This window comes from Pseudorca crassidens, chromosome X (genome assembly GCF_039906515.1).
Source record: "Pseudorca crassidens isolate mPseCra1 chromosome X, mPseCra1.hap1, whole genome shotgun sequence".
NCBI lineage: Eukaryota > Metazoa > Chordata > Mammalia > Artiodactyla > Delphinidae > Pseudorca > Pseudorca crassidens.
This window is the reverse complement of record NC_090317.1, coordinates 75,131,509-75,143,610: the sequence shown is the minus strand read 5'-3', so window position 1 is coordinate 75,143,610 and position 12,102 is coordinate 75,131,509. Positions and strand designations below refer to the sequence as shown.

The 12,102-nt window shown below is 37.5% G+C and overlaps 1 protein-coding gene across 6 annotated transcripts in view; it reads right to left on the bottom strand.

The window, feature by feature from the left end:
* Positions 1–12,102, bottom strand: part of OPHN1 (oligophrenin 1) — a 602,961-nt gene that overhangs the window by 335,285 nt on the left and 255,574 nt on the right. The window lies entirely within an intron of this gene.

The following is a 12,102-nucleotide window of genomic DNA, read 5'->3' as shown; positions in this document are numbered from 1 at the left end:
TCTTAGGCTGGGGAGGTCCTTTCAAGATAAGAAAATAGCACCCTCCCTGCAAGTGAAATTACCAGCAGTCAAAAGCAGTTGGCATTCCAGGAAAATTGAGATACAACACACGCAGCCCAAACAACCATATGGGTGGATCACTAACCTAAGGGTGACCAGAATGGAACATAAAAGAAGCCCAGTTTCTCTCCCCTGGGGCAGACCCCCTCTTGGTCTCATATGGTGCTCCCTTGCAGTGTACTCAAAAAATGTCACTTTCTACACTCGCTTCTAACTCAGAAAATACTTTTACCAACTGCATTGCCAGCCCCAACACTGCACTCTGTGGCAAACTTAATAATATATTTTATTTAACCCAATATTTTGAAAATAGTCTCATTTCAACATGTAATCAATATAAAATACTGGGGTATTTCGCATTTTTCATACTATGTTCAAAACCGAGTACATTCCAAACACAATACTACGAGATTAGAAATCAATTACAGGAAAAAAATAACTATAAAAAAACATATGGAGTCTAAAAAATATGATACTAAACAACCAATGGACCACTGAGGAACTGAAAGAGGAACTCAAAAAATACCTAGAGGCAAATGACAATGAAAACATGATGATCCAAAACCTATAAGACACAGCAAAAGCAGTTCTTAGAGGGAAGTTTACAGCAATAAAATCTTACCTCAGGAAAAAAGAAAAATCTCAAATAAACATCCTGCCCTTACAGTTAAAGCAACTGGAGAAAGAAGAACAAACAAAACCAAAAGTTATTAGAAGGAAATAAATCAAAGCTCAGAGCAGAAATAAATAAAATAGAGACAAAGACAACAATAGCAAGGATCAATGAAACTAAAATCTAGTTTGCTGAGAAGATAAAAAAAATTGGTAAACTTTTAGCCAGACTCATCAAGAAAAAAAGGGAGAGGACTAAAATCAATAAAAATAGAAATGAAAAAGGAGAAGTTACAACTGACACCACAAAAATTCAAAGGATGTTAAAAGACAACTACAAGCAAATATATGCCAGTGAAATGGACAACTTAGAAAAAATGAACAAATTCTTAGAGAGGCACAACCTTCCAAGACTGAATCAAGAAGAAATAGAAAATATGAACAGATCAGTCACAAGTACTGAAATTGAAACTGTGATTTAAAAACTTCCAACAAACAAAAGTCCAGGACCAAATGGACTCTAGGCGAAGTCTATCAAACATTTAGAGAAGAGTTAACACCTATACTTCTGAAACTATTCCAAAAAAATAGCAGAGCAAGGAAGACTCCCAAGCTCATGCTACAAGGACACCATCACCCTGATACCAAAACCAGACAGAGATATCACATAAAAAGAATATTATGGGCCAGTATCACTGATGAACATAGATCCAAAAATCCTCACCAAAATACTAGCAAATCGAATCAACAACATTTTGAAAGGATCATATACCATGACCAAGCGGGACTTATCCCAGGGATGCAAGAATTCTTCAGTATATGCAAATCAATCAATGTGATATACTATATTAACAAATTAAAGAATAAAAACCATATGACCATGTTAATAGATACAGAAAAAGATGTTGACACACATCAACACCGATTTATGATAAAAACTCTCCAGAAAGTGGGCATAGAGGGAACCAACCTCAACATAATAAAGGCTATATATGACAAACCCACAGCAAACATTATTCTCAGTGGTGAAAACAAAGCATTTCCTCTAAAATCAGGATCAAGACAAGGGTCCCCACTTTCACCACTATTATTCAACATAGTTTTGGAAGCCCTAGCCATGGCAATCAGAGAAGAAAAGGAAATAAAAGGAATCCAAATTGACAAAGAAGAAGTAAAACTGTCACTGTTTGCAGATGGCATTATACTATATATAGAAAATCCTAAAGATTGCAACAGACAACTACTAAAGCTCATCAATGAATTTAGTAAAGCTGCAGGATACAAAATTAATACACAGAAATCTCTTGCAATCCTATACACTAACAAGGAAATATCAGAAAAATAAATTAAGGAAACAATCCCATTTACCATTGTAACAAAAATAATAAAATACCTAGGAATAAACCTAGTTTCTGCTCCATGGCCCGGGGGTTGGGGACCCCTGCTCTATGACATAAATCATCAAGATCTTTTGACCCACCTCATAGAATAATGAAATTAAAAACAAAAATAAACAAATGGGACCTAATTAAAATCAAAAGATTTTGCACAGAATAGGAAAACATGAACGAAACAAAAAGACAACCCACAGAATGGGAGAAAATATTTGCCAATGAAGCGTCTGAGAAGGGATTAATCTCCAAAATATACAAACAGCTCATGCAGCTCAATATCAAAAAAACAATAACACACATCAAAAAATGGGCCAGAGAACTAATTAGACATTTCTCCAAAGAAGACATACAGATGGCATATGAAAAATGCTCAACATCACTAATTATTAGAGAAATGCAAATAAAATCTACAGTGAGGTATCACCACACAATGGCCAGAATGGTCATCAAAAAATCTACTAACAATAAATGCTGGAGAGGGTGTGGAGAAAAGGGAACCCTCTTGCACTGTTGGCGGGGTTGTAAATTGGTACAGCCACTATGGTGAACATTAATGGAGGTTCCTTAAAAAACTAAAAATAGAATTACCATACGACCCAGCAATCCCACTCTGAGGCAAATCCACGGAGAAAACCATAATTCGAAAAGATGCATGCACTGTGATGTTCACTGCAGCACTATATACAATAGCCAGGACATGGAAGCAACCTAAATGTCCATTGACAGAGAAATGGATAAAGAAGATGTGGTACATTTATACTATGGAATATAACTCAGCTGTAAAAAAAAAACAAACACAAAATAATGCCATTTGCAGCAACATAGATGGACCCAGAGACTGTCATATTGAGTGAAGTAAGTCAGACAGAGAAGGACAAATACATGATATTTCTTATATGTGGAATTAAAAAAAATGGTACAAATTAACTTTTTTACAAAACAGAAATAGAGTTACAGATGTAGAAAACAATCATAGGGTTATCACCGGTGAAAGAGGGAGAGGGACAAATTAGGAGATTGAGATTGACATATGCACACTAGTGTACATAAAATAGATAACTAATAAGGATGTACTGTATAGCACAGGAAACTCTACTCAATACTCTCTAATGAGCTATATGGGAAAAGAATCTAAAAAAGAGTGGAGATATATATATATATGTATAACTGATTCATTTCACTATATAGCAGAAAGTAACACAGCATTGTAAATTATACTCCAATAAAATTTTATTTTTAAAAATCGACTGCATATTTTACATTTATGGCACACCAAATTCTGACTAGCTAATTTGTACATCTCAATAGATGCACATTTAGTTAAGTACCTTTAGAATCTCAAACAGAATATTAGATTATGAGTTATTTGTCCATTGTTCTTATTGTACATATGAGAAAACGGAGGCCCAGGGAGAAGTGCTATCTCTCATACACTGAAAGGAGACATAAACTTATAACCAGGAGAACTGAATTCATATACAAGCTCTGTCACTTCCTTGTTGAGTGACCTTAGACGCCACAGGTCACTGAACCTTAGTTTCCTCATCTCTAAACAAGGGATAATAACCTGTACTTTACAGGGTTGTCCGGGGCTTCAGATGAGAACATATATTTGTAAGGGTCTAACAAAGCACATACCAGTAAAATCACAGATCCAGCTAGCAGCAGTGTATCAGTCTGGGGCATCAGTCTAGGCCTGGTCAAGAGGTAGAAACCAGTATAAAGAATTACTGAACTATAAAATTATTAAACTAAAGTAAACTAACCATAAGATATAAGGAAACTATATATGGTACCCTAAGGCTGAAGGAAGGTACTCAAAGAAGGACAAATGTGGAAGGGGTTCAGATCTCATTGGAAAAGGTATAATCGAAGTCACTGAACAGCAGAGAAGTTTGCTGTTTTGGCCTGGTAGTCCACAGTCACTAAGTAAGCAGGAGGCAAGTCCAGAGGGCGGGTGGGAAGCAGAGAATCAGCAACCAGTGAAGCAGATAGAGAGGATGGGAACACTCTAAGTTTCAGGAAAGTTTCACAGGGCCAGTAGGAACCTTCCAGAGCACAAGCAGACGGTAATGGGGGGTGGCAGAGGAAGCGGAGAGCAGCACCTCTGTTATAAACCTTCAGTCAGCAGGTAGGCTATGTGGGGGTCCTACAGAAGGAAGCTCGAGGATAGCATGAGTGGAAAAGCCTTCAGGGACAGACATATATTGAAAGACCTATAGAAAGGTTATCACCAGGCCAGGTGGAGGTTTCAAGGTCATTGAGGGACCCTGTATTGTGGGTGTATGGCTGGATCAGAGCCCCACTGGATATCTCACTCCCTCTCTACCAACCCACCTATGCAGCAGCTAGAAACTACAGGACAATCACTCCTCCTGCAATATCCCTCCAGCACCCTCTACTGAGAATGCTTAATATCTTTCTTATAGTAAAAGAGAGATGCTTAAAGGATTTCTGTCCATTTTAACAGAACAGGTATTGAAGATGGTTGGAGCTAAGAGGCCATAAATTGATAACATACAGGGGTAGACTGGAAGCTACAGTTTCTAGTACTTAGCTCAGTGCTTTTTCTACTACCTTAAATTTCACAACTGGGAGAATTCTAGACAGTTTCTTGAAAACTACTCTCACACTGAGCTGTTTACCTTCCTTATAGGTGTGCAGGATGGTCCCACTGTTAGAGAAGTAGGAAAAAAGACCGATAGGAAGAGGGATTGGCTCAAGATGGTGGAGTAGAAGGACAGGCGCTCACTCCCTCTTGGAAGAGCACCGGAATCACAACTAACTGCTGAACAATCATTGACAGGAAGACACTGGAACTCACCAAAAAAGATTCCCCACGTGCAAAAACAAAGGAGAAGCTGCAATGAGATGTTAGGAGGGGCAAAGTCACAAGAAAATCAAATCCCATAACCACTGGGTGGGTGACTCACAAACCGGAAAACAATTAAACCACAGAAGTCCACCCACTGGAGTGAAGGTTCTGAGCCCCACATCAGCCTTGCAAACCTGGGGGTCAGGCAACGGGAGGAGGAATTACCAGAGAATCAGACTTTGAAGGTTAGTGGGATTTGATTGCAGGACTTCAACAGAACTGGGGGAAACAGAGACTCAACTCTTGGAGGGCACACACAAGGTAGTGTGTGCATCAGGACCCAGAGGGAAGAAGCAGAAGACTGAACCAGAACAACCTGCTAGTGTTGTCGGTTCTCCTGCAGAGGCAGGGGATGGCTGCGGTTCACCACAGGGACAGGAAACTGGTAACAGAGGTTCTGGGGGTGCTCCTTGGTGTGAGCCCTCACCGAGTCAGCCAATGGCCCTACCAAGGAGCCTGTAGCCTCCAGTGCTGGGCTGTCTCAGGCCAAACAACCAACAGGGAGGGAACCCAGCCTCACCCATCAGCAGACAAGTAGATTAAAGTTTTACTGAGCTCTGCCCACCAGAGTAACACCCAGCTCTACCCACCACCAGTCCCTCCCATCAGGAAGCTGCACAAGCCTCTTAGATAGCCTCATCTACCAGAGGGAAGACAGCAGAGGCAAGAAGAACTACAATCCTGCAGCCTGTGGAACGAAAACAACATTCACAGAAAGATAGCCAAAATGAAAAGTCAAAAGGCTATGTACCAGATGAGGGAACATGATAAAATCCCAGAAAAACAACTAAATGAAGTGGAGATAGGCAACCTTCCAGAAAAAGAATGCAGAATAATGATAGTGAACATGATCCAGGACTTTGAAAATAGAATGGAGGCAAAGATCGAGAAGATGCAAGAAATGTTTAAAAAAGACCTAGAAGAAGTAAAGAACAAACAAACAGAGACGAACAATACAATAACTGAAAAGAAAAATAGACTAGAAAGAATCCATAGCAGAATAACAGAAGCAGAAGAATGGATAAGTGACCTGGAAGACAGAATGGTGGAATTCATGCCATGGAACAGAATAAAGAAAAAAGAATAAAAATAAATAAAGACAGCATAAGAGACCACTGGGACAACATTAAATGCACCAACATTTACATTATAGGGGTCCCAGAAGGAGAAGACAGGGAGAAAGGACATGAGAAAATATTTGAAGACATTATAATATAAAACTTCCCTAACATGGGAAAGGAAATAGCCACCCAAGTGCAGGAAACGTAGAGAGTCCCAGGCAGGAAAAACCCAAAGAGAAACACACCGAGAAACATAGTAATCAAATTGACAAAACTTGACAAAGAAAAATTACTGAAAGCAACAAGGGAAAAATGACAAATAATATACAAGGGAACTCCCATAAGGTTAATGGTTCATTTCTCAGCAGAAACTCTAAAAGCCAGAAGGGAATGGCATGACATATTTAAAGTGATGAAAGGGAAGAACCTACAGCTAAGATTGTTCTACCTGGCAAGGATCTCATTCAGATTCGAGAGAAAAATCAAAAGCTTTACAGACAAACAAAAGCTAAGAGAATTCAGCACCACCAAACCAGCTCTACAACAAATGCTACAGGAACTTCTCTAAGAGGGAAACACAAGAGAAGAAAAGGACCTACAAAAGCAAACCCAGAACAATTAACAAAAACGCGATAGGAACATACACATCGATAATTGCCTTAAATGTAAGTGGATTAAATGTGCCAACCAAAAGACACAGACTGGCTGAATGGATACAAAAACAAGACCTGTATATATGCTGTCTACAAGAGACCCACTTCAGACCTAGGGACCCATACAGACTGAAAGTGAGGGGATGGAAAAAGATTCTGTGCAAATGGATATCACAAGAAAGCTGGAATAGCAATAATCATACCAGATAAAAGAGACTTTAAAATAAAGAATGTTACAAAAGATAAGGAAGGACACTACATAATGATCAAGGGATCAATACAAGAAGAAGATATAACAATTATAAATATATATGCACCCAACGTAGGAGCACCTCAATACATAAGGCAAATGCTAACAGCTATGAAAGAGGAAATTGACAGTAACACAAGAATACTAGGGGACTTTTAACACCTCACTTACACCAATGGACAGATCATCCAGAAAGAAAATTAATAAGGAAACACAAGCTTTAAATTACAAAATAGACCAGATTATTTAATTGATACTTATAGGACATTCCATCTGAAAACAGCAGATTACACTTTCTTCTCAGGTGCACACAGAACATTATCCAGGATTGATCACATCTTGGGTCACTAATCAAGCCTCGGTAAATTTAAGAAAATTGAAATTGTATCAAGCATCTTTTCCGACCACAACTCTATGAGGTTAGAAATCAATCACAGGGAAAAAAAACATAAAAAACACAAACACATAGAGGCTAAACAATAGGTTACTAAATATCCAAGAGATCACTGAAGAAATCAAAATATACCTAGAGACAAAGGACAATGAAAACACGACGATCCAAAACCTACAGGATGCAGCAAAAGCAGTTCTAAGAGGGAAGTTGATAGCAAAAAAATCCTACCTCAAGAAAGAAAAAAAAATCTCAAACAATCTAACCTTACACCTAAATGAACTAGAGAAAGAAGAACAAACAAAACCCAATGTTAGTAGAAAGAAAGAAATCATAAAGATCACAGCAGAAACAAATGAAATAGAAACAAAGAAAACAATAGCAAAGACCAATAAAACTAAAAGCTGTTTTTTTTCAGAAGGTAGACGAAATTGATAAACCTTTAGCCAGACTCATCAAGAAAAACAAGGAGAGGACTCAAATCAATAAAATTAGAAATGAATAAGTAGGAGTTACAACAAACACCACAGAAATACAAAGCATCATAAGAGACTACTACAAGCAAGTCTACTCCAATAAAATGGACAACCTGGAAGAAACAGAAAAATTCTTAGAAAGATATAACCTTCCAAGACTGAACCAGGAAGAAATAGAAAATATAAACAGACCAATCACAAGTAGTGAAACTGAAACTGTGATTAAAACTCTTCCAACAAACAAAAGTCCGGGACCAGATGGCTTCACAGGTGAATTATATCAAACATTTAGAGAAGAGCTAACACCCATCCTTCTCAAACTCTTCCAAAAAATTGCAGAGGAAGGAACACTCCCAAACTGATTCTACGAGGCCACCATCCCCCTAATACCAAAACCAGACAGAGATACAGCAAAAAAGAAAAAATTACAGACCAGTATCACTGATGAATATAGATGCAAAAATCCTCAACAAAACACTAGCAAACAGGGTCATACACCAATTTCAATTGAGATTTATCCCAGGGATGCAAGAATTCTTCAGTATACGCTAATCAATCAATGTGATACACCATAATAACAAATTGAAGCATAAAAAACATATGATAATCTCAATATATGCAGAAAAAGCTTTTGAAAACATTGAACACCCATTTATGATAAAAGCTCTCCAGAAAGTGGGCATAAAGGAAAACTTCCTCAACATAACAAAGGCCATATACGACAAACCCACAGCAAATATCATTCTCAACGGTGAAAAACTGAAGGTGTTTCCTCTAAGATCAGGAACAAGACAAGGATATCCACTCTTGCGACCATTATTCAACATAGTTTTGGAAGTCTTAGCCACAGCAGTCAGAGAAAAAAGATAAATAAAAGGAATCCAAATTGGAAAAGAAGTAAAACTGTCACTGGAGATGACATGACACTATACATACAGAATCCTAAAGATGCCACCAGAAAACTACTAGAGCTAATCAGTGCATTTGGTAAAGTTGCAGGATACAAAATTAATACACAGAAATCTCTTGCATTCCTATACACTAACAACAAAAGGTCAGAAAGAGACATTAAGGAAACAATCCCATTCACCACTGCAACAAAAAGAATAAAATACCTAGGAATAAACATACCTAAAGAGGTAAAAGACCTGCACTCAGAAAACTATACGATACTGATGAAAGAAATCAAAGATGACACAAACAGATGGAGAGAAATACCATGTTCTTGGATTGGAAGAATCAATATTGAGAAATGACTATACTACCCAAAGCAATCTCCAGATTCAATGCAATCCCTATCAAATTACCAATGGCATTTTTTTACAGAACTAGAACAAAAAATCTTAAAATTTATATGGAGACACAAAAGACCACGAATAGCCAAAGCAATCTTTAGGGAAAAAAACGGAGCTGGAGGTATCAGGCTCCCTGACTTCAGACTATACTACAAAGCTACAGTAATCAAGACAATATGGTACTGGCACAAACATAGAAATATAGATCAATGGAACAAGATAGAAAGCCCAGAGATAAACCCACAAACCTATGGTCAAATAATCTATGACAAAGGTGGCAAGTATATACAATGGAGAAAAGACAGTCTCTTCAATAAATGGTGCTGGGAAAATGGACAGCTACATGGAAAAGAATTAAGTTAGAACACTCCCTAACACCATACACAAAAATAAACTCAAAATGGATTAAAGACCTAAATATAAGACCGGACACTTTAAAACTCGTAGAGGAAAACATAGGAAGAACACTCTTGGACATAAATCACAGCAAGATCTTTTTTGACCCACCTCCTGGAGTAATGGAAATAAAAACAAATATAAACAAATAGGACCTAATGAAACTTAAAACCTTTTGCACAGCAATGGAAACTATAAACAAGGCAAAAAGACAACCTTCAGAATGGGAGATAATATTTGCAAACAAATCAACAAAGGATTAATCTCCAAAATATATAAACAGTTCACGCAGCTCAATAGTAAAGAAACATACAACCCAATCAAAAAATGGATATAAGATCTAAATAGACATTTGTCCAAAGAAAACATACAGATGGCCAAGAGGCACATGAAAAGCTGCTCAACGTCACTAATTATTAGAGAAATACAAATCAAAAGTACAATGAGGTATCACCTCACACCAGTTAGAATGGGCATCACCAGAAAATCTATAGACAACAAATGCTGGAGAAGGTGTGAAGAAAAGGGAACCCTCTTGCATTGTTGGTGGGAAAGTAAATTGATATAGCCCCTATGGAGAACAGTATGGAGGTTCCTTGAAAAACTAAAAATAGCATTACCATATGACCCAGCAATTCCACTACTGGGCATATACCCCAAGAAAACCATAATTCAAAAAGACACATGCACCCCAATGTTCATTGCAGCACTATTTACAATAGCCAGGTCATGGAAGCAACCTAAATGCCCATTGACAGATGAATGGATAAAGAAGTTTTGGTAAATATATACAATGGAATATTACTCAGCCACAAATAGGAACGAAATTGGGTCATTTGTAGAGACGTGGATGGAGCTAGAGTCATACAGAGTGAAGTAATTCAGAAGGAGAAAAACAAATATCGTACATTAACTCATATATATGGAATCTAGAGAAATGGTACAGATGAACCACATTGCAAGGCAGAAATAGAGACACAGATGTAGAGAACAAATGTATGGAAACCAAGGGGGGAATGTAGGGGGATGAATTGGGAGATTGGGATTGACATACATATACTAACATGTATGAAATAGCTAATAAGAACCTGCTGTATAAAAAAAAAATTTTTAAACGGTGCATTTTGAAAACAAAAATAGAAACATGCATGTGATCCATCAATATCACTTCAGGAATGTATCTTAAGGAGATGATTAGACAAGTTTCAAAATCTGTATGTAAAAGGATGTTCATTACAATTTTTTTATGATAGTAAAAAAAAATCAGAAAAAACCTAAATGACCAACAATTGAGAAATGCATAAATGGGTTATGGCACAGCTAGTTAATGGAATATTATATTGTATGTAGCCACTTTAAAAAAAAAGACTAATAGAAATTTCACCTTTCTGAGGCTCAGTTTCTTCATTGGGATAGTGAATAATGTACATACTACCTCACAGGTTTACTGTAAGAATTAAGGAAGACTGAATATGTAAAATCCCCAGCCTAGGCATGGGACATAGGAATTACATAACAGAAAATTTTTTCCTTTCCCTTAGATGACATGAAGTCAACCACTGCAGCATATTCTTACTTTCATTTTTCCTATTCTCACCGGGAATGAAAGAAAACCAGATGTAAGGGTTTTCCCATCATCTGTCCTTCTTCATCCACTTAATCAGTGTTATGTTAACAACTGTCATGGCACTTAACAAGTAGCTAATTATTTTCATACCACACTTGTGGTTTTAAAGGCTCTTTTTTCCTTCAATTATACATTTTCCCAATTAAGTATTCAATGATGGACTGAGTGGAATCCAGAATTGCTGGCCTATCCAGAGAACTCACTTTGCTTGAATGCCAGTTACTCACATAATGCCATGTCAACCTGACTGATGATACCAGGCAATGGAAAGCACATCCACTAGTCTGCTCTTTCTTCTCATAACTTGCTACTTTCATAGCCTCATCCAAAATGCTTGTCAAAGTATTCCATATGATAACCACTGTGCAGTGTGTTCTTAGTCCTAAAAGGGCCAGATGCTTGGTCAAGAACCTACATTTAGTTCTGGTAGGCTGTCTTGGTCACATGTTACATACATATTGGAGCTTACAAGATAGGCCTACACCTAGTTGTAAAGAATAAACTTGACAATTATTCATACCCCTTCATGAGACACTGGGGAATCAGAGAGATCCATGGGAACTGACATTATCTGGTACAATGCTGCCCTGTCCAATACAGTAGCCACTAGCCACATGTGACTCATTGAGCATTTGAAATGCGACTAGCATGACTGAGAAACTGAGTTGTTAATTTTATTTTCTTTATATAGCTTGTGGCTACCATATTGGACAGCATAGATCTAGACTATAGTTTAATGGAAGAATGTGGGATTTGAAGCTAAATAGATTCCCAGGTTTAAATCTTGTCAACTGTTAATTACTAACTATATAGCTATAACTTTGATCATGTTCTTTATCTTGTTCAAACCTCAGTTGCATGATTTGTAAAATGCAGATAATACCAGAACCTCACAGGGTTGTTTTGATTAGAGAATGAACGTAAAACACCTAGCCCGGGGCTCATCACATGGTAAGTCACCTTTAAATAATAGCTATTTATCAAGCTCCCCATTTTCCATATGGAGAAACTG